This window comes from Platalea leucorodia, assembly GCF_965183815.1.
Source record: "Platalea leucorodia genome assembly, chromosome: 5".
NCBI lineage: Eukaryota > Metazoa > Chordata > Aves > Pelecaniformes > Threskiornithidae > Platalea > Platalea leucorodia.
The window spans coordinates 71,635,941-71,654,679 of record NC_138827.1 but is presented as its reverse complement, the minus strand read 5'-3'; the positions used below and the strand labels follow the sequence as shown (position 1 = coordinate 71,654,679).

General features: G+C 37.7%; 1 pseudogene across 1 annotated transcript in view; it reads right to left on the bottom strand.

Annotated features, from left to right (window-relative positions):
- Positions 1 to 18,739, bottom strand: part of LOC309590329 (aldehyde oxidase 2-like) — a 48,212-nt pseudogene that overhangs the window by 7,677 nt on the left and 21,796 nt on the right. The window contains exons 17-30 of the transcript in view: positions 17,428 to 17,597; positions 16,860 to 16,970; positions 15,819 to 15,948; positions 14,988 to 15,074; positions 12,262 to 12,387; positions 10,949 to 11,082; positions 10,297 to 10,384; positions 5,924 to 6,019; positions 4,914 to 4,997; positions 4,090 to 4,164; positions 3,674 to 3,726; positions 3,002 to 3,116; positions 1,878 to 1,943; positions 342 to 530 (exon numbers count right to left, since the gene is read on the bottom strand). The product of the transcript in view is annotated as an aldehyde oxidase 2-like (transcript). The remainder of the gene's footprint in view (positions 1 to 341; positions 531 to 1,877; positions 1,944 to 3,001; positions 3,117 to 3,673; positions 3,727 to 4,089; positions 4,165 to 4,913; positions 4,998 to 5,923; positions 6,020 to 10,296; positions 10,385 to 10,948; positions 11,083 to 12,261; positions 12,388 to 14,987; positions 15,075 to 15,818; positions 15,949 to 16,859; positions 16,971 to 17,427; positions 17,598 to 18,739) is intronic.

Genomic DNA, 18,739 nt, shown 5'->3' with positions numbered 1-18,739 from the left:
AGGATCATAATATTTCCTTCTTCCATCCCTTCTCCTGTCTAGGCAGTTTAAGCTCTTCAAGATGGACTCTTTCACTTTTTATGTACAAAAAAGTTTCAATTTTGATTAGGGTTTCTAAGTGCTACTGTAATACCAATGAATCATAGGAAGAGAATTAGTCCAAAGCCTCAGAACATCAGTGTTCCACCGTTTAAGTACAATTTGTTCTATAGATGAAACAGAAATTGGGGGGGCGGAGGGGCGGAGCCGGGGGGCAGGATTCTACCATACACTACAGTCACTTACGGTTTTGCAGCAGAATCACCTGGTGTGATTGCAAACGGTTAGTTTGGCATGTTTACCTTGGAAGAATAGATAGCAATTGAGTTGTGTGAATTTGGCAGTAAATAGACACAGAACTGCTCAGGAATGTCACAGATGGCAGGGATCTTACATGTATCTGGGCCAAGTGTGAGCTGCTCTCTTTCTGGGGAAAAGAAGATTTCTTCTGATGTATAAAGACCAACTCCCTGAATGAAGGACCCTTCAATCAGAGCAAAGAAAAAAAGGTAAACTTTTACATCTCATTCAGTCATTTTAAAAGATCATTCAGTCATTTTAAAAGATAAAAACATATATACAATTAGACTTACTTTTTAAGATTATACATGAACTGGCATCTTTCCTTCCAAAAGTAGAAGTTAGCCAACATAGACCAAAATAGGACCAAGCTATCCTCATCTGACTTATACAAATATTTTCATTGGCTCAAGTTCTACTTTTCCTTATTCCTGGCTAAACTCACTGTAACTAGTACAGTTACCTCTGATTTGCTTTGGCAAAATTGCCGAAGAGAACTGAGTCAAATCCACTGACTTCAAGCTTATTGCTCACAGGAACTCCAGTGAGGAGATATTTGCCCAGGTACTATGACATAAAAGGTCTGCTCAATCTGATATTTGCTTAAAAAGATTCTCAGATAGCTAATGAAATTTCCTCTAGAGAAAAACATCAGACATAAATAGATGATAGGTTGGATATGAAGAGAAAATAACAGGCCAACCTAAAGGAGGAAGGAACAACTGCTGAGTAGACACCTTCGCTATGATGGTGACGTAAACACTGGTGCATGGTGAACATAGAATTGAACTGCTAAGAAAGAATGATTTGACAAATTTGGCAATCCTTGAATGTGCAAAATGAACATGATCTTTTAGGCAAAGGGCAAATATATCAGGATAAGCCTGTAAATAAGCACAATAAGAAAGGCTTTTAAATGTAGGTAATAATTTTAGGAGCATTTCCTTTGACTCTGCAAAGAAATGACAAATATTTTTTACACTCTGATTTCACCACTACTTTCTTATTTACAAATTATTAGTGAGTGACACCACTTTTGTCACTATTAAATTTGTCTGTAGATACAGGTAGCTGAATCCATAATACAAAGCTATGGATATAATAGACCTTTAAAGAAAGGTCTGTTCCATCTCAATAGTTTTTTCCAGTACATCACAGCTGAAGTCAACAGTGCTCTGCAGCTGGTTAAGATTTAGCCCTCAGTCAGTAATTCTGGGGTAGAGTAAATTGATCAGGAAAAAGTCATAAGGAGATTTAGGATGCTAATCCTGTAAGACATTTCCAAAGTCTGTTGGATTTGCTCTTCTCATCACTTCTGAGAAGATGAACAAGAAGTAGAAAACTTAACCTAGTATTATTTATAGCTGCAAATAAAATAAAATACTAGTACATCTGTCAATCCAGCATCCTTGAGTGTTAATGGATAGTGTCTCATAGGTTTTGGTGGCTATTAAATTGACCAATAACAGCAATCACTTAGGGACAAAGAGGAACATTCACTAACTTCTAATATAAAGCAAAACTGTGGAAGTTCATACCTGTCCTATATCTATAGCTGGATTTATGCTAGAACAGGCCTCCATGACAATGTCTGTTCTGATGTTCTGTTAAACAAATAAAAGGTGTTATAAAGTTATATTTAAAATACACAACAACAAAGGGATCCTAAAAAATATGTCTCACACATGAAAGATGTGTCATCACAAGTATTATAAATGTATTTTGAAACGTGAAAGCTACTTGAGACAGGCTGTGTTGATGGGGAGTTCATCTAGATAATGCATTTTTGGTGGTTGTCTGAAACTTGGAATGTGATGTGCACATCCCATGAGTAACAGGATGATCATGAATTCAAGAATGGCTTTGTTGCTTGTTCTCCTATAGAAACTGAATTTCTTGAAGTGACATTTAGCCACTTCCTATGCTTTGCTGTGAGTGTGGAAGCACAGTCACCTGAACAGGAGTTCCTTATGTAGAGGAGGGGACAGGGAAGAATGTCTACTGGGCTGTTCTTATACAAGGTCCAGTGGCTTCTCCTCCTAAATCCCAGCCTGGCATAGTTTGAGGAGGTTCACAGACTCCAGTGATTTTGGAGTCTAGCTCCACATGGTCTACTAGATGTCTGGCAGTCACTGCAGCCAAATGTTCTTCCCCAGTAGCCAGAAGACATTGGATGGCCTCCATACAATGCTGCTGAGAGCTGTCCCTGCACTAAATCCCCTTTGCAACAGGTCATGTTATGTGACTGTGGCTTCATCTGTTTTAAATGTAAATCTGTTAAAAAGGGGACTGTAACTAATGATACGGTCTTGTTGTTGAAGACTTAACCTGTAGAGAGATGTTCAGAAGGTCTAATTGAATTTCAAAGCCATCATATATCATATAAACATTAGACCTTCTTTATTTTCTGCTGTTCTCATAATGTTTCTTATTCTTCTGGTTAACATCAGACTTCTATAACGAGAACAGGATGAACAAATTATATTGTAAAGGGCAGTATAGCCATTTATTGTTCTGCTGGTGTTTTGTTGAGTACATCCAACAGACCATGTCTCTATTCTTAGTCAAAAGAAGCAAAAGAAAAAAAAAAATCATTTGAATGTAATGATGGTGGGAAATTCACCCAACTCTGCTTCAAGTTCACTGTATTTTTTGACATTACCTTGTGGGCTGCTGTCAAATGGTCAATTTCTACTACGGAACATGCAACTCTGAAGAGAAAATATGGGAACTCATGGCCTTTCTGTGTGTCCCAGTTCATGTTTGTAACATAACCTCTGGAGGAAGTAAGAACATCCCTCAGATTAGAGGAATTTAATCAAGATATCCCCCGCACCCCATCCTTGTCCTTGCTGTTGAGACCACTACAGGAATCATATGACGTGATATATCATAAACTCTCTAAGCTAACTATTTTTATAGGATCTCTGTAGTCAAAGACAATCTAGGGAGTAGCACCACTGATAAATATATGTTGTGTGGAATGATTTGGGAGGATAGGAGGGTTGCAAACCATGATGGCTGTGGAAAAAAATTCCTTGTATGCCTCCTGTGTCCTACTGTAGTTGACCTTGGAGAAGAGTCTGTGCCTCAGTTATCAAACTAGCTAACCAAGGATGTAAAGTTTCTCTGAAATCAATATGGGTTGAAGAGAAGAATTCCTCTGGTTAAACACTGCACTCTCTGATCCAGGCAACTTCTTAATGGTTTGTGTGCTGCATCTGATATGGCCTTGAGAAGGTTGAACGGGGACAGTTGTATCCTTCCTTCAACTTATTGACAAAGTAGCACCACTGATGATGAGAAATTAAAAAATACTAATGGCTTTCCTTACTTGAAATAGCCGGTAGCTGAAAGACTGATGCTTTGCTTGTGAGCTTCACTGATGTGCAAAAGGTATACTCATTATTAAAGAGAGAACATTAAAAATTCTTTACCTCATATTTAAAGAAAAAGTGAAACTTAAAAAAAAACATTTTAAAGAAAAAAGAGCCCTAAGTAAAAGCTTTACATTCCCTCGTGCCCGGGACATATCTTTAGGAAGGGACACATTGCCAAATCTCGAAAGTTGGCCAGATTTACCAGGACATTGTGTTGCACCACTTCCTTTTGCACTGTTTATTCTCTTCCTCTCCTCCAGTTTACTTCATGCAGGGAGGCCCCTTCCTCCCTCCAGAACAATGGCAGCTTTCACTCTACATTCGTGGGTTTATCATAATTTAATAGTAAGAAACAGAGGGAGATATTTACCCAGTCTTCCCATTTGCCATTAGGATTGTTCCATTGTATAGGGTCCAGATGCTTCCAAAGGATTTGACAAGCACCCTAGGGAGGAAGAAGGCTGGAAGAAGGTTGAGCACCATTGACCAACCCACAAACCCAATCTACCTGCTGTTTTCAAAGCAATAGAAGATCTTTCTTGGTGGTTAGTTTGTTAAATTCATTCTGAGGACTGTAACTCTGTTCGTTTACCTACAATTTCTTTACTCTGCTAACTGCCAGCTAGAAAGCAGCACTTTGTGAAGAGTGGTATCTGCTCGAATGTAATTGCAGTATTCATATACAGGGCTATCACTGAAACCATCAACAAAAAGAAGATAAAGGACCTGACTCTTCTCCTATTTTGATTTACTAGATAGAAAACCACTGGCTTGAATGATTTATTACAAAATAAACAAAAGCAGAATCGGTCCCAAAGCATTTAAGTGGATAAGGGTGTTTCAGTCTGATTATTAAAAAAAGTGCCTGAAATATACCTTATGCTAAATTTTCCTTTAAATTGTGTTTAAATACAGAATAAAGTGAAGATCCATAAATATATCTAGAGGCAATCTAAAAAACCTCCACATTTGTAAAACTGATACAGTAAAGCAGAAAAAAGTGATCCTTTTTAACAGTGCTCTGTAATCTGCCTTGCTTTAAACTATGCATGTGAAATAAACTAGCAAGAAAGATTTTGAGACAAAAGAACTGCAAGCAGCTCAAAACCAAAACAAAATTATGAATCCTCAGAGGGACATTCATTATTTAACAGAATCACTGATTATGTGAAAAAAAAAGGTAATAAGTCCAACCTGGACTGCTCTTGCATTGATTTCCGTTCCGACTGATCCTGCTGTGTATTTGCCATTAGGTACAGTTGTTGTGCTTGTTTCACAGAAGTGTGTATATTACAATTTGTAATAAAAGTAAACAAAAAGATATCCAGTCCCACTTGAAGATGCAATCTCAAGTCAGGAATTCATCATGCCATTCGTCTCTCTCTATATATACACACAGAGAAATGACCTAATTCAACAGTAATACTATGACTAAGACAAATCCAGAAGTCTTCCTTAACAATTATTCTGTAAAACAAATATTTTATAAATAAATTCAGGTAATAAAAGATAAGCTAGAACAATGCAATGCAATACTATATGTTTTGCCTCTAATTGATTGCTCTTTCTTTTGGTTACATACGGAAAACTTAATAAAATGTAAAAACCAATTAATCATTCGTCCTCCTGGAGTTTCAAATCTTATCTTTATATTTTATTTTCTATCTCATTTGAAATGGTTTGGTTAGTTTGTGTTCTCACTTTATTGTTTTTCACAGTGTTCTAATATTCAGATGTTCATTCAGCTCATTTTGAAGGAGTGGCCTCATTTTAGCTCCAAAATGACCTATTTGGCACATAGTTTTGTTTATCGCTGTTTACACCAGAAATGCATAAAAATTATCTGATGTTATCATTGGTGTTGGATACACTACAAAGTTAAATTTTCAGCACTTTAACTCCCTCTGCAAAAAACCATTGGGTCGTTTTTGCATGTGCTCTCTGTGCCTTAGCTATCCTGTAACAGTGATGTTACCACAAAGATGTTCATCATCTCCTTTCCAGGTCTTGAAAGATCACTTTGATTACAGCTTATATTTTTCCTAAGTTTTGTCTTCATCAATAACTCAGAAGCAACAACCCAATATTAAACTTAGCTTTCTTATGTCTATAGAATTTGCCCATTGTGCTTCTTAGTGCCATTCATCCTTTTGGCTCAGTTATCTTTCTTGTTGTATTTTGTTTACCCTCAGATGCTAACTCACCTGTAACATCCTAGTGTGAATTCCTTGTCCCTGTTCGGTTCCACCATGAGTGACTAGGACAGACGCATCTACATAGATACGGACAAGACCTCCAGCCTAAAGAAAAGCCACAGAAACTTGGTAATTTTCTTACTGAACTGAACAAAGGCGCATAAGAAAAAGAACAAGGCGAAGACAGATTTAATTCACAAGAATCAGTATATTATTGAAAGGGAGTGGAAATTCTCCAGCAGTCTGACAATTACAAATTTCACTGCTCTAAGACAGGATAGACTCTAAATGAGCTAGTAGTTATTCACAGGAGTTCTGTAGGGATCACGTGAATTAGTTCAAATAACAGAAAAGCATATTTTTTTCTCATGAAATTGGGTGAATTAAGAACATGCTGGCTCTATTTATAACGTATGTGTAGCCCCAGATACTATTCCCTCCTCATCCACAATAAGAGAAGGATAGAGCAGAATTTGAACCTGGAATCAAAGGCATTTTGGACAAATGGCAAAGTATCTCTTACTATGAACATCTACAGAACTTTTCTTTTAGAACAAACAACAGCAGGGTTGTACTCTTGTTCTTCTGAAGCTGAAGGATTAGTCCTAGTCCTTTTTGTTTGTATGTATCCATACAGGGTAATAATAAACTGGTGTTCATAGTATATAGTTTTGATGGAGCAATGACACAACTGCTCTTCCATTCTCTCTCATAGACTGTCAAGAGGATAGCTTAGAACCTGATTCACTTTCTGTTCATATTTTGGTGCAGTCTTGTGTCAATAAATAGCTATCTTAAACAGGGGAAATGCAAGAAGCAGGTGGGAATGGAAGTAATGAACTTTCATTCATGGTAAAATCAGGAACAAATAACTTCCCAAGGAATGGAGATGAAAGAAATCAATCCCATACAAGCCATCCACTGCTATGAAGGAACAAGTGGATATGGAAGAGTACTACAAATTCTGTAAAGAGACATTTCGCTGTAGCATGCAATCAGCTACCAACACTCAGAGAGCAAACAGTAGAGCCTGAGAAGTGTTGTGAAATACAGTGCCTCCAGGACATCTTTTTATTTGTTATTAATTCTACATTGAGAAATAATGGTCGTGTGATCTCTTTGGTGCCAACTTGCGACATTTGCAATCAGCTAACATTTTGCTGATGTCAGTTAGAGTCTTAGCTGACAGAGACAAGATTAGACAATAAATCTATTCTCTAAGATTTAGATCTAGATTTTTGGAAATTCAGTGGAATGCCTGAGCTTTATTTTGAAGGCTTTGCTGAAATGTAACTGTTATTTATGCCTTTTTTTGACCTTTTGTATCAGATGAATTGTGATCCCTAGATGTTTCTTTACCATGAGAAAATTGTTGGACGAAATATATTAATGTAATATATATGAAATATATTAACAGTGCTATATCAGATAACCAATAGCTGAAACCAAAGGAAACATAAGCTTTTCCCACTGTCAGTAGCTTTAGGACTCATAGACAATTCAGTGAGAAAACAAAATCTTGACATCTATTTTTACCTTCCCTAGCAGTAGCCATAATCTCAGAGATCCCTGGTTAAGAGGGATCTCCACTGAAATGAACCATGAGCCACATGCCCCTTTCAATACCACCCAACAAAGCTTGGGGCCTATACAGTATTTTATAAGAAGTAACACTCATCAGGTCCTTTGAGAATCCCAATTACAAAAATAGCCTTAATAACTCTTGAGTAAAAATTGTTTGCTCCAAAGTTATACATAAAGCATACATCCTATTCAATAGAAATACTTCTTGTAGCTCAGGGGCTCATGAAAGACTGTTTAAAAAAAAAAAAAAAAAAAAAATCAAACTCCACACTTTTTTTTTCCCCCAGTCGCCTAACCCCCCTAACTTTTACAATACTCTGGAAAACAGTATCTGCACCAAAACTAAATATAATGCATGCCTCCTTTCCAATACCTACTCTCCTCCAAGCTCAGATGCTAATGTAACTTAGGAAATCAAACTCCAGAACATTTCCTCTCAAAAACAGTAACCTTAATCTTGGCCTAACTTCTAGAATCGTCAGGTAACCAGTATGTGTGCAAAATTTTAAAAAATGCTAGAACCTCCATCAGAAAATCTTATTGCTGTTGTCTATCCATGACTCAGCAAACTCATCTTTGCTTTTCTTTAACATACCTCTAATGCTAAGCTTGGCCTAAGCAATTCTTGATAAGTGATACCTGAATCAAAGGTGTGAAATATATGTCAAATATAAGGCATGACCCAGTCCTCATCATAGCTTGAAGGTCCATGTAAAATTTAGAAAGAAGACAAAGTCCTCTTGCTTTCATTTTCCTAGGGACGCAGATGGGTTCCCTAATGGAAATCTAAACCTATAATGGGGATTCTCAGTCAAAAGATGACTGAACCAAAATGAAACATAAGCTAAATGCTGCTTTTCCAAGACAGCTATCATAGTACTTCAGGGACCCATGCAAGTTGGGGGGAAAAAAAAAAAAAAAAAAAAAAAATCACTTTTTATTCAAACCTTGACCTTAATCCTGGCCTTAGGAATACTGTGGCACTTTACTCCTTCAGCAAAACTAAACATAAGCCAGGAACGTCTATCAACTGCAGCCCTCCTCCTACCTCTGGTACCCGTGTAAGACTCAAGAAAGAATCAGGGTTCTGATTTCTTCTTTTTCCTAAACTTTACTGTAATGCTAATAGTGCCTGAAAATATTACTGGTGTCTCCATCAAAACTAAACAGAAAACTTCCCTTCATTCTCTTCAACATTCCCAGGTGCCTATGGAATAACTCAGGGGGAAAACAAACATCTCAGCCCTTGTTTTCTTCACTGTCTTTCTGACTTTAACCCTAACATTACCATCAGTGATATCCAAGTAATAAGAATCTGCAGGAAAACTAAATATAAGCCTTTTCCTTTTCTAAAAGCAAGGCTTATCAGAAGTTTGAATTTCATAGATGATTCAGCAAAAAACACCTTCCATTCCTTCTTTTCTTTATTTCTACCTATATATGCAACCTAAATCCTAATATTAATAATGCCACTGTTATCAATATCTGCCAATAACATATTATTAAATAAAAATTAAAATAAACTGTTTGTGACTTAAAACATCACCATCACCTCAGACTGAGAACGAAATTGGTTATATTAGGCCTATCTTCAAATGTGTCAGGTAACAGCTATATGAAATATCCCAGCCTGGAAGTTTCGGGTGATTGATATACACATATGCAGTAAATGCAATTACACAGACCTGTGACCCCTGCAGGACTGAGAAATAGACCACAGTTCTCCTTCCACTTTTTCTGTAACCACAGTCCTAATATTATTCCTAGTATCAAATATCTATAGATGACCTATATGTGCTATAGCAGCTCTTCACTCAGCTAGCCCTCATCTTAGTTCCTAAAGTCCATGCAGGGCTCGTTAATAAACCAACTGTTTAACCACTTTTCCACAAACCACAATCCTTCCCCTAACAACACATTTTATCCTAGATTCAACCATAATCAGGTAATGGATACCCAGAAGAATATGAAATACATATGCTATTGACATCCGTCAGTCACAATCCCATTCCTTGTCTTATGGTTAATACAAGATTTAACCAAAAAAGAAACTTTCCTCCTTTCTTTTCCCAAACCAGTTCTAAACCTAGTCTAATCATAACCAGAATCTAATGGTATCTTTGTGAGCAATATCTTCGGCAAAATAAAAAATATAACCAGTCTGTCCTAGAAATAGTCATCAGCCAAACTCTACAACTCATGCAAGAGTCAACAGGAAAACCAACTCCTCAGCCCTTCTTTATCCAAACCATATTGAACCGTAAACCCTGTCCCAGAGGGTTTTAGTGTGCTCAAATCATACACCAACACCAAAGAGAAGGGTTTTTCCCCTGCTACTGCCAGATGCCAAGCTGACTTCAGTGGTGGCATTGTTTACCCAGTTATTTTTAATTCAGAAGTCAAAAGGAAGAATTTTGCTACCAGCTGAATCTGGCAATACCTTGCAGGGTGGCTTTGTATCTGAAAAGTGGCTCGTATTCAATTCTGATTTACGTACTTGTCATCTGAGGATGGGGTAGGGCTGATATTAGCAGTATTTTGGAGTAAGAAAAGCGGTGGATAGCTCTGCTTTTTCCGGGTATTGCATGGGCTGTAGGAATAGGATGATAGCTGTTGTTTTGATTCATAGTATTTTTCAGGATAGTCTTAGGACTGGGGCAAGGTTCGTGCTGGGTTAGAATTTCAGAAGAGGAGGAGTTTGGTTTCTTGCTGCATCTTGCTAGTCAATTAAATGATTCTGATTTGCCCCAGAAGAAACTATTACCCAATAATTGAGCAAAATACCTTCTCTCACTCACTTTATATTTTCCAAAGAAAGGGTACTGTCCACCAGTAATTAACATATCCATATTTCTTTCAAGGGCAAAACTGACTGGACACTTGGTTCTAAAGTGAACATTAAAAAAATACACTTTTATTACAGCCTATTCATGCAGATTGCAAAGACATTACATGTACGTGAACAAAGTAGAGAAGATGAGCTTTTCAGTGGTTTCCCTTTAGCTTCTCAACAGGGTGATGCAAGTTCCATGAAGCATGCACAGGACATGGCAAAGAAGCCAGAATAAAGGAGAGATGTGGCACAAAGGCCTGATGTGAGCACACCTGTGTATTAGGATAAAAAACACTTTCACTGAAGATCTAGAGTGAAATTCAAGCCACTGTGCCTGGGAAAGGCCTGAATGGTTGGAATTTGTACAGATCAGCCCTGAGACAAACTGCATGGCACCTTTGTTTTTGCTCTCAGATAGTAAATGAATTCCATTGCCAAAAGCCTAGAGAATTTTCAAGCCTCTATCCAAGATTCAATGCCAAAGAGATAAGAAAGATGATGTCGTCAAGATAACCACCCAAGTAGGGTTCAGGACTGAAGTTCCCTTTTCATTCAGTCTTGTCATCTTTAATTTGTTTTAGTTAAATCAGTCATTTTGTTTAGTTAAATCAACTTACTTGTTGTCTGCCACTGCTGCAATTACAGCAAAGAGTGAAGGTTTAGTAATCTTCCCACCGAATGCTCCACAAACACATTTCGCATATCACATAATTTTGTTGGACTGGAGGTTTAAAGCTGAAGCCACTAATTCCTGCAAAAGTGAACATCCAGGATTCTACTGAGAATTGTTACTTACCAAAGTACATCAAAAAATGCCTATTTTCCATGGCTATCCATATATTAAAAGCTAATAGGTTTAAGAATCCTGGGCAGAAAACTAGAGTTGCTATAGAAACAAACAAACAAAAAGATTTCAAACAAGTAAAGATACTAATGAAAGCACAATCTTGTCTTTAAAGAATAGTGGAAATGTAAAAATAGCCCCATAAACTAGTTTGATTATCTGATGCCAGATATGATAATCTCTATATAGGACTGCAAGTTTCACCTGCAGTTCGAGATAAAGCGTCTCCTAAAATATCAAGCTGAATGGAACAGAGTGATTGTTTACAGCACACTAGATAGTGTAGCTAAAATACAGACAAACCATTGCATTCTGAAAATATCTCCTCTGACAGTGCTTTCAGAGGTGTAAATAGAGATTTAACTTGCTGGGCTGACAGGGAAAGCTTAAAAAACACAAGCCAGTGATGAATTGCAAAAGCTAATCCTAAACATGTAGAAATTAACATACATTCTTTGAAACTGTTGTTTTCTACAGGCCTACAATCCAATTCTGATGTTAGCTAGGACGTGTTAACCTTTTTTTCACATAATTTCATATGATTTGTATGTTGTTATTATTTACATATTAATTTATCACTATTTATACATGATTATCACCCCATCTTCATCAATGTAACTACTCATGTGAGCAATGCAACCTGTCTGAATACTCTTTCTAAAGCTGAAGACACTCATTGCTGCAAAAAAGTGATTGTCCAGGATTGTACTGAGGATTCTCACTGATTTTAGGAGGATTTGGCCAATATATCTAAGACAGAATTAGCCTTTTCTCAACAAGAAGATTACAGCCATATTATCTATCCAAGATACCTTTTGTTCATCCCATAGTAACACTGCTCATTTGCTTCTGCACTGCATTGGATAGTACAAATAGCACAAGACCTACTGTTACATTCAGCTTCATCATTAGTAGTCACACCTCTTATTTTCATAAAAAGAATCAGATCAATTAATCTGAATTGGGAACACCATTAGGGAGTTTCAAGAGAAGCACAGAAGACTGAAAGCAACTCCTGGCCATGTAGTTCAGCTTTAAGGTTATTTAGCAAGGTAAGAAACAGGTATCATTAATACTTTGTTTGACCTGTATGTCTGTTGCACGCATGTTGACACACATACACATCCATTTCTCTATCCTCCACTCTTGGAATAACAAGCACACTATTTGTTTCCAGGTAAAAATGTTCCTGTCCTCCCATGTGCAATTCACCTCTTATGTATGTAATTATAGGAAAACCTAGGCTGGGTTTCAAATTAACTACAAGGAAATTTATATTTGCCTATATATATACGTATATATGGCAGGGGAAAAGAGTTTTGTCACAAAAGAAAAACAGTTTCATTTATTTTTTATTTCTTTGTATCTCAGTTTTACACCTTCTGGGACCTGTGTTTATTGAGAGGAAATTATTCAATCACTTAATCCTTGTATAGCTTTTTTTTTTCCTAGGATAAGATCAGTATCAATTAAACATCTCATGCTTTTTCTTCTTTAGGAGGTTACATCTCTTCTGCTATAACAGGATTATAATTTCTTCTGAATCATTCCGTCAGGGAAAATACAGCTTTCCCCTTCCTTTCTTACCCTCTTTCCATTAGTATGCCCTTTTCCTATTATGCTTTTTCTACACGTTTCTACCCAACACTTTACTTTTGTACCATTTCCCTTACAGAGAGGGAAATCTGTCAACACAGCACGCCATAAAAGCTAAGTCTGTAAATTCTCTATCTTAACTTGGGTCTGACAATATTTCCCCAGCAGTTATTCCTGAAACACATGTTCATGCAGAAGTAGTAGGAATCAGAACTGAAGCCACTAGAGGGTGACATAACATTTGATGGGGAAGAGTTTGAAAAAGTCCAAAGAGCAGCAGAAAAAATCATCAGAGGTCATGGACCTACATGGAGAGACTGACAGAACTGAGGAGGCTCAGCCCAAAAAAGTGAAGGAAGACATGAATCTTGAAATCCACGGAAGGCTGCTGCAAGGAGGCAGAGAATAGTCTGTGCTACATGCTCACAGTAGAGAGAACAAGAAGCATAGCAGTACTTAAATTGCAGCAAATTGTTAGCAGTGAGGATAATCCTTCTAATGATAGGAATGGTGAAGCACTGGAAAAAATCTCCTGGGGAGACTGCAGAGTCTGCATGCTCGGAGGTCTCCAAGAACAACTTAGATAAATCTGATCATTCTTTCAAGCATGATACAGATAGAATTGATGTTGGAAAAAGGAAAAGGAGCTGACGGTCTGTTACGTTCTCTCTTGTGATCAAGCAGGTGTCAATTCATGTGTAGCTAGTATTCAGTGAAGAGAAAAACTTAGATGCAGAAATTTGGGGAGTGCTAACAGCAGAAGGTAGGTGTGATAATATATGTCATGAGAGGACAAACAGAAAAGCATACATGAGTTGTCTAAGCATTTATAAGATGCCCACTAACAAATTTCAGAGCTGCATTCAAGTGTTCAAAACACAGAATTAGGGGAAATATTAAAACTGACCAAGCCAATGTTAAGAGAAGCATATCTGGATATCATATACCTCAATTTTAACAAGTCTTTTTACAGAGTAGTCCCACAGACTACTCTCATAAGCACGTTGAGAAGTACAATCCAGATAAAATCAGGGATACAACTGATTGATTGAAAACTGCACTCAGAAAGTAGTGTACAGGATTGGATGTCAAGCTGCGAAGATGATGCATGTAGAATCATAGAAGAGTCTCTTAGTCTAATGTTACCCCATGGTTGCTTTAATAACTAATGAGTAAAGTACAAATAATATCAAACTGGAAAGGGCTGCAAGCCCTTTAAAGGACAGGTTCAGATTTGAAAGTGATTTTTCCTGTATTGGAGAAATGGCCTAAAATCAATGGCATGAAGTTCAGTATGGGTAAGTGCCAGTACTTTAGATAGCACTATTGAAAAAGATGTAAGCAGGGATTACAGAGGAGCATAACTTGACTGTTTATCCACCATTGATAACACCACAACAACCCTAATCTCATTCTGTGATACTAATGTTATATAGAATTTCTGGGAGACTCCACTTGGCATTGGTGAAACCTAATCTGAAATATTACCATAGTGAAGTTGGATGTAGTGAAATTAGAGATAATGGAGAAGTGAACAGTGGCAATGATAAAGGTTAGCAAACATGACTTATGGGGAAGAGATGAGAGGACTGTTTAGAGGGTGAACCTTTAAAGTTTGCAAGAAGGGAGATTTAGATTAGGTATTAGGAAAAAAAAGGACAGTTAAACTCTAGAACTAACTACGATAGGAGCTTGTGGAATATTCTTCATTGATACTTCTTAAACACAGGTCTGATGTTATGCACAGAGTATGCTCTGGGACTACTGGATCATGTTCAATATTTGAAGACAGTGAATTTGGTGACTGTAGCAGTGGTATTCCAAACCAGTTTACTCTGATCCCCTTGTTTCTGGGATTAGCCTTAAGTCAAGCGGTCAACTTAAAATGGGATACGTTAAGTTAGCTAACACCCATAAACAAAGCCTTATTTAGTTGTAATGTTTGTCCTAGGATTAGGGCACTTCATTTTAGTTAGCTGAGTTCCAAGACAAGGAAATGGTAGAGTTTAGTCAACATGAGCTAGAAGGTGTTAGATAAGCTTCATTTAAATGTGACCATTTCATCTGCATTCCCAGTGAAGGGGAAAAAAATCAACAACAGAGTAAGGTTTTTTTTGAGAAGAGAATAGAAATTTAAATTCAGGCACCAGATGGAAATAGATTCTGAACTAGCATAATTCACCTCTCTTGTCTGATGCACTGCATGTATGACTTACCTTCTACAATTTCATCAGCAGACTTGAATCCTTTCTCAAGATCTCCTTTTTCTATTTTCCTTTCTTCAGTAATGTTTGAATTATGTTCTATTACATAGTGCAGAAAAAAAACCCAACATGTTAATTGTAATTCAGAAAGTCAGATGATTTTTATATAGTACAATCTTTCATCATCCATATGATCCTTTTTCAGATGGACAGATGGTTGTAGCTAAGTATTAGAAAGAGCAGGATAGTTGTTCCCCTTCCACCATCAAAAAGAGCTTCTGTTTTTTTTTCATTTTTTGTAGTTCATATCATTCTCTTCTTCCCCCAGATTAGAAATACTAAATGTCTGTTAATGACATTCAGAGCTGTTGAAAATATTTCAGAATCAGATTGCTTGCTACTGAAAACCTGCCAGACTTGAAAATTTTCAGAACATGGATGCAGGATGTGTGATTCCAGAACTTCTGCAAACATAAGCTCTCAATTTTAATTCTATACTGACCTACTCCTGCTGGGAGTTTGGCTCCTGGAAGCATGGAATTGCTCACTTAAAACTTTCTGAATATTCTTTAGCAATTTCGTCCTAGATCTACAAAGACCAGTCTCTGACATGCTGGATTAATAAGTACCTAATAAGATTTTTTTTGTGTTTCTAAAAATAAAACTTTGGAGGCTATTTACAAACTTTTTGCACTTCATTTTCAGAACCAATAAAGTCATATCTCATGCCAAAAAAAAAAAAAAAAAAAAAAAGAAAAATCCAAAGCCTGGCAGAGCTCCACACAAGGAGGTAAATAGTGAGTGACGTGACTTAAGAGCTCTGTCAGACAAGGAAGAAGAGACAGACGGTTACCTCAATGGTCAGAATTGGCTCCGGATCTTCATACGCTATCTTCACCTTTTCAGCCCTCCACTTTGCCTGAGCCAGTGACTCTGCAGCCACAGCAGGGGTTATCTGACCAACACAAATCACCTGCAACACACTAATATATTACCCAAGGAAAAATCACAGGAATGGTTAAGTTCCTGTACAGAGTGTTTTGTGGAAACAGATTCTGCTCAAATGCCACTTTTATATTCTGTTTCTCTAAGAATACTATCCCAGTGCAGACTTATCTTCATTAGATGAGAAGTCTATTAGCATCTTTCATCTGCTGCAACTTTTCTGGCATTAGAAATGCTGCTGACATCAATAGTCATGAACATTTTCCCTGTGTCCATCCTGAGGTGGCCAGATACTGTGCTGAGTAAATCCCATCTGGCACAGACTGCTTTCCTTGTCTGTACTCAGAAAGGAGGGAAACTCAGACAAGAAGGAATAGAGAGGTAAGAGCAGCACATCAGGCATTGTTCCTGCCCCATTGCAAATACCATGCAACAGCGTCACTTGTGATGGATACAGCCCGAGGCCTGGGCCGTTCTGTATGGTCACACTGGCTGCATGGATCCTATAAATTTCTTAGCTCTGTTGATGCTCAACAAAAAGAAACAGTGTTGTCTCCCTTCACCATACTGTAGTGTATAATCTGGCAATTAATTTCATATTGGTTCCAACTGGGCAATTCTTATTTTGTCTCATCTTTGAAAACTCAAATGCCATGGTTATTTCATTCTTTCTCAGAATCCATGACAATCACTCATTTAACAGCCCTTAAGGAATCATGGCTGATTCATTTAAATCCCAAGTTATTTCAGGGAGCTTTTCTTTTTTCTCTCACTGGAGAATGGTAATTCAGTTCAGCCCAGCCTGCCTGGCACTGCATTAATAGCTCTTGCATTTATTGTCATTTCATTGCAATAAGATGATACTTGCAAACTCACTTTCTTTTTTCTGTAAATAACTGAAGCAAAAGGTCCAGACACTCCTCCAGAAGCAAGAAATACCTTAGCTTCTGCATATGCTTGCTCAGCCTTGCCGTTTTACCCTGGAACATCTCTTATGTCACTACATCAACCACTCCTGGCACCTGAAGGGCTTCTGATGCGTCAGTTGGTCTGGAAAGTAGAGCATGCACATAAATAAGTACAGTACATGGTACAAATATCTCTAGTACAAGTAATTCAGTGAACTTCAGGACAGAAACATAATCCACTTGGTATTCTCACCACAGATCTCTACACAGAGAAGGAAGTGGAAAAGTGTTGATTAGCATATTGAGAAAAAATAAAGGGAAGGCATGAGCATCTGTGTGTGCATGGCATAGAACAGCTCTTTAAATTCTAGTTCCAGTACATACAAAATCTAAGAATATATTTTCTTACTACATTTTTTGTACTACAAGTGGCGAATGCAGTAATATGGACTCTTCTGTCCATATCTGACACTAAAGCACACAGTAAAGAAATTCTTACCTCATTTGTAATGCATACTTCATAATATGGCCAAATCAGACAATAAGAATAGAAAATACTCATTAATGTACTTACATGCATATAGTTTTTTCTTACTTACATAATTTTTGCATGGGCTTTAATACTGGTGACCACAGCCAATGAAAGTTCTCCATCCACTGGACGAATGTCATCAATGTAAACTGCTTCACCAGTGGCATGCTTAATACCAGACTGGTGCATGATGGGGCAGCCCACAGGATCTTGTGGAGACTGTCCTGGGTCAACATCCTGCAGAACAGGAACATGTTATCCTCAAGCCAGAACAGTAATAATACAAAGCTTTACTTAAAAACACTTCCTGAGACATTTTGTGATCATAAAATCCATGTGGAAACCATCTAGATTTTATGGCAATATTCGTGGGAGACATTATAAAGGGCTAATTCCATTTTTAGAATTTCTGCTATATTGGCACCAAGGTGCCCTGACAGAGGTCTGAGAAATATACTATGTTAAATACCATTCACATGTCTAGTAAACGGCAGTCTCTTCTGCAGAAACATTGCATTAAATAAATAGGAAAAAAAATTAAAATCAAGAGAGAGAGAGGTAAAAGGGACAAAATGACACAGTGGAACCACAGCAGACAAATCATAGAATCATAGAATGCTTTGGGATGGAAGGGACCTTTAAAGGCCATCTAGTCCATCCCCCCTGCAATGGGCAGGGACATCTACAACTCGATCAGGTTGCTCAGAGCCCCATCCAGCCTGGCCTTGAATGTTTCCAGGGATGGGGCATCTACCACCTCTCTGGGCAACCTGTTCCAGTGTTTCACTACCCTCATTGTAAAAAATTTCTTCCTTGTGTTCAGTATAAATCTACCCTCTTTTAGTTTAAAACCATTACTCCTTGTCCTATTGCTACTGGCCCTGCTGAGAAGTCTGTCCCCATCTTTCTTATAAGCCCCCTTTAAGTACTGCAAGGCCGCAATAAGGTCCCCCCGCAGCCTTCTCTTCTCCAGGCTGAACAGCCCCAGCTCTTTCAGCCTTTCCTCATAAGAGAGGTGTTCCATCCCTCTGATCATTTTTGCGGCCCTCCTCTGGACCCGCTCCAACATGAGAGCTAAAGTCTTCTGGATCTTATAGCTAGGCTGTCTGCCGGGTCCATACTGCTTCTGATAGCATCCTTGTGCAAGTCACGCTTTTACAGACTTCAGCATCACCACTGCTTCAAATAATCATATTTCACATTGTTTACTTCAGAGAAAACATATCTGAAATCAGGAATATATTCAGGGATCACTCTTAATTCCTTCTTGCCCATCTTCCTAAAGAGATGATAGGTAAATTAATATTCTGGTCAGTGTTGACTAGACTAAAAAATGGTTTCATCCAGGATTTTGCTAATTAAGTTCCCATCAACAATCC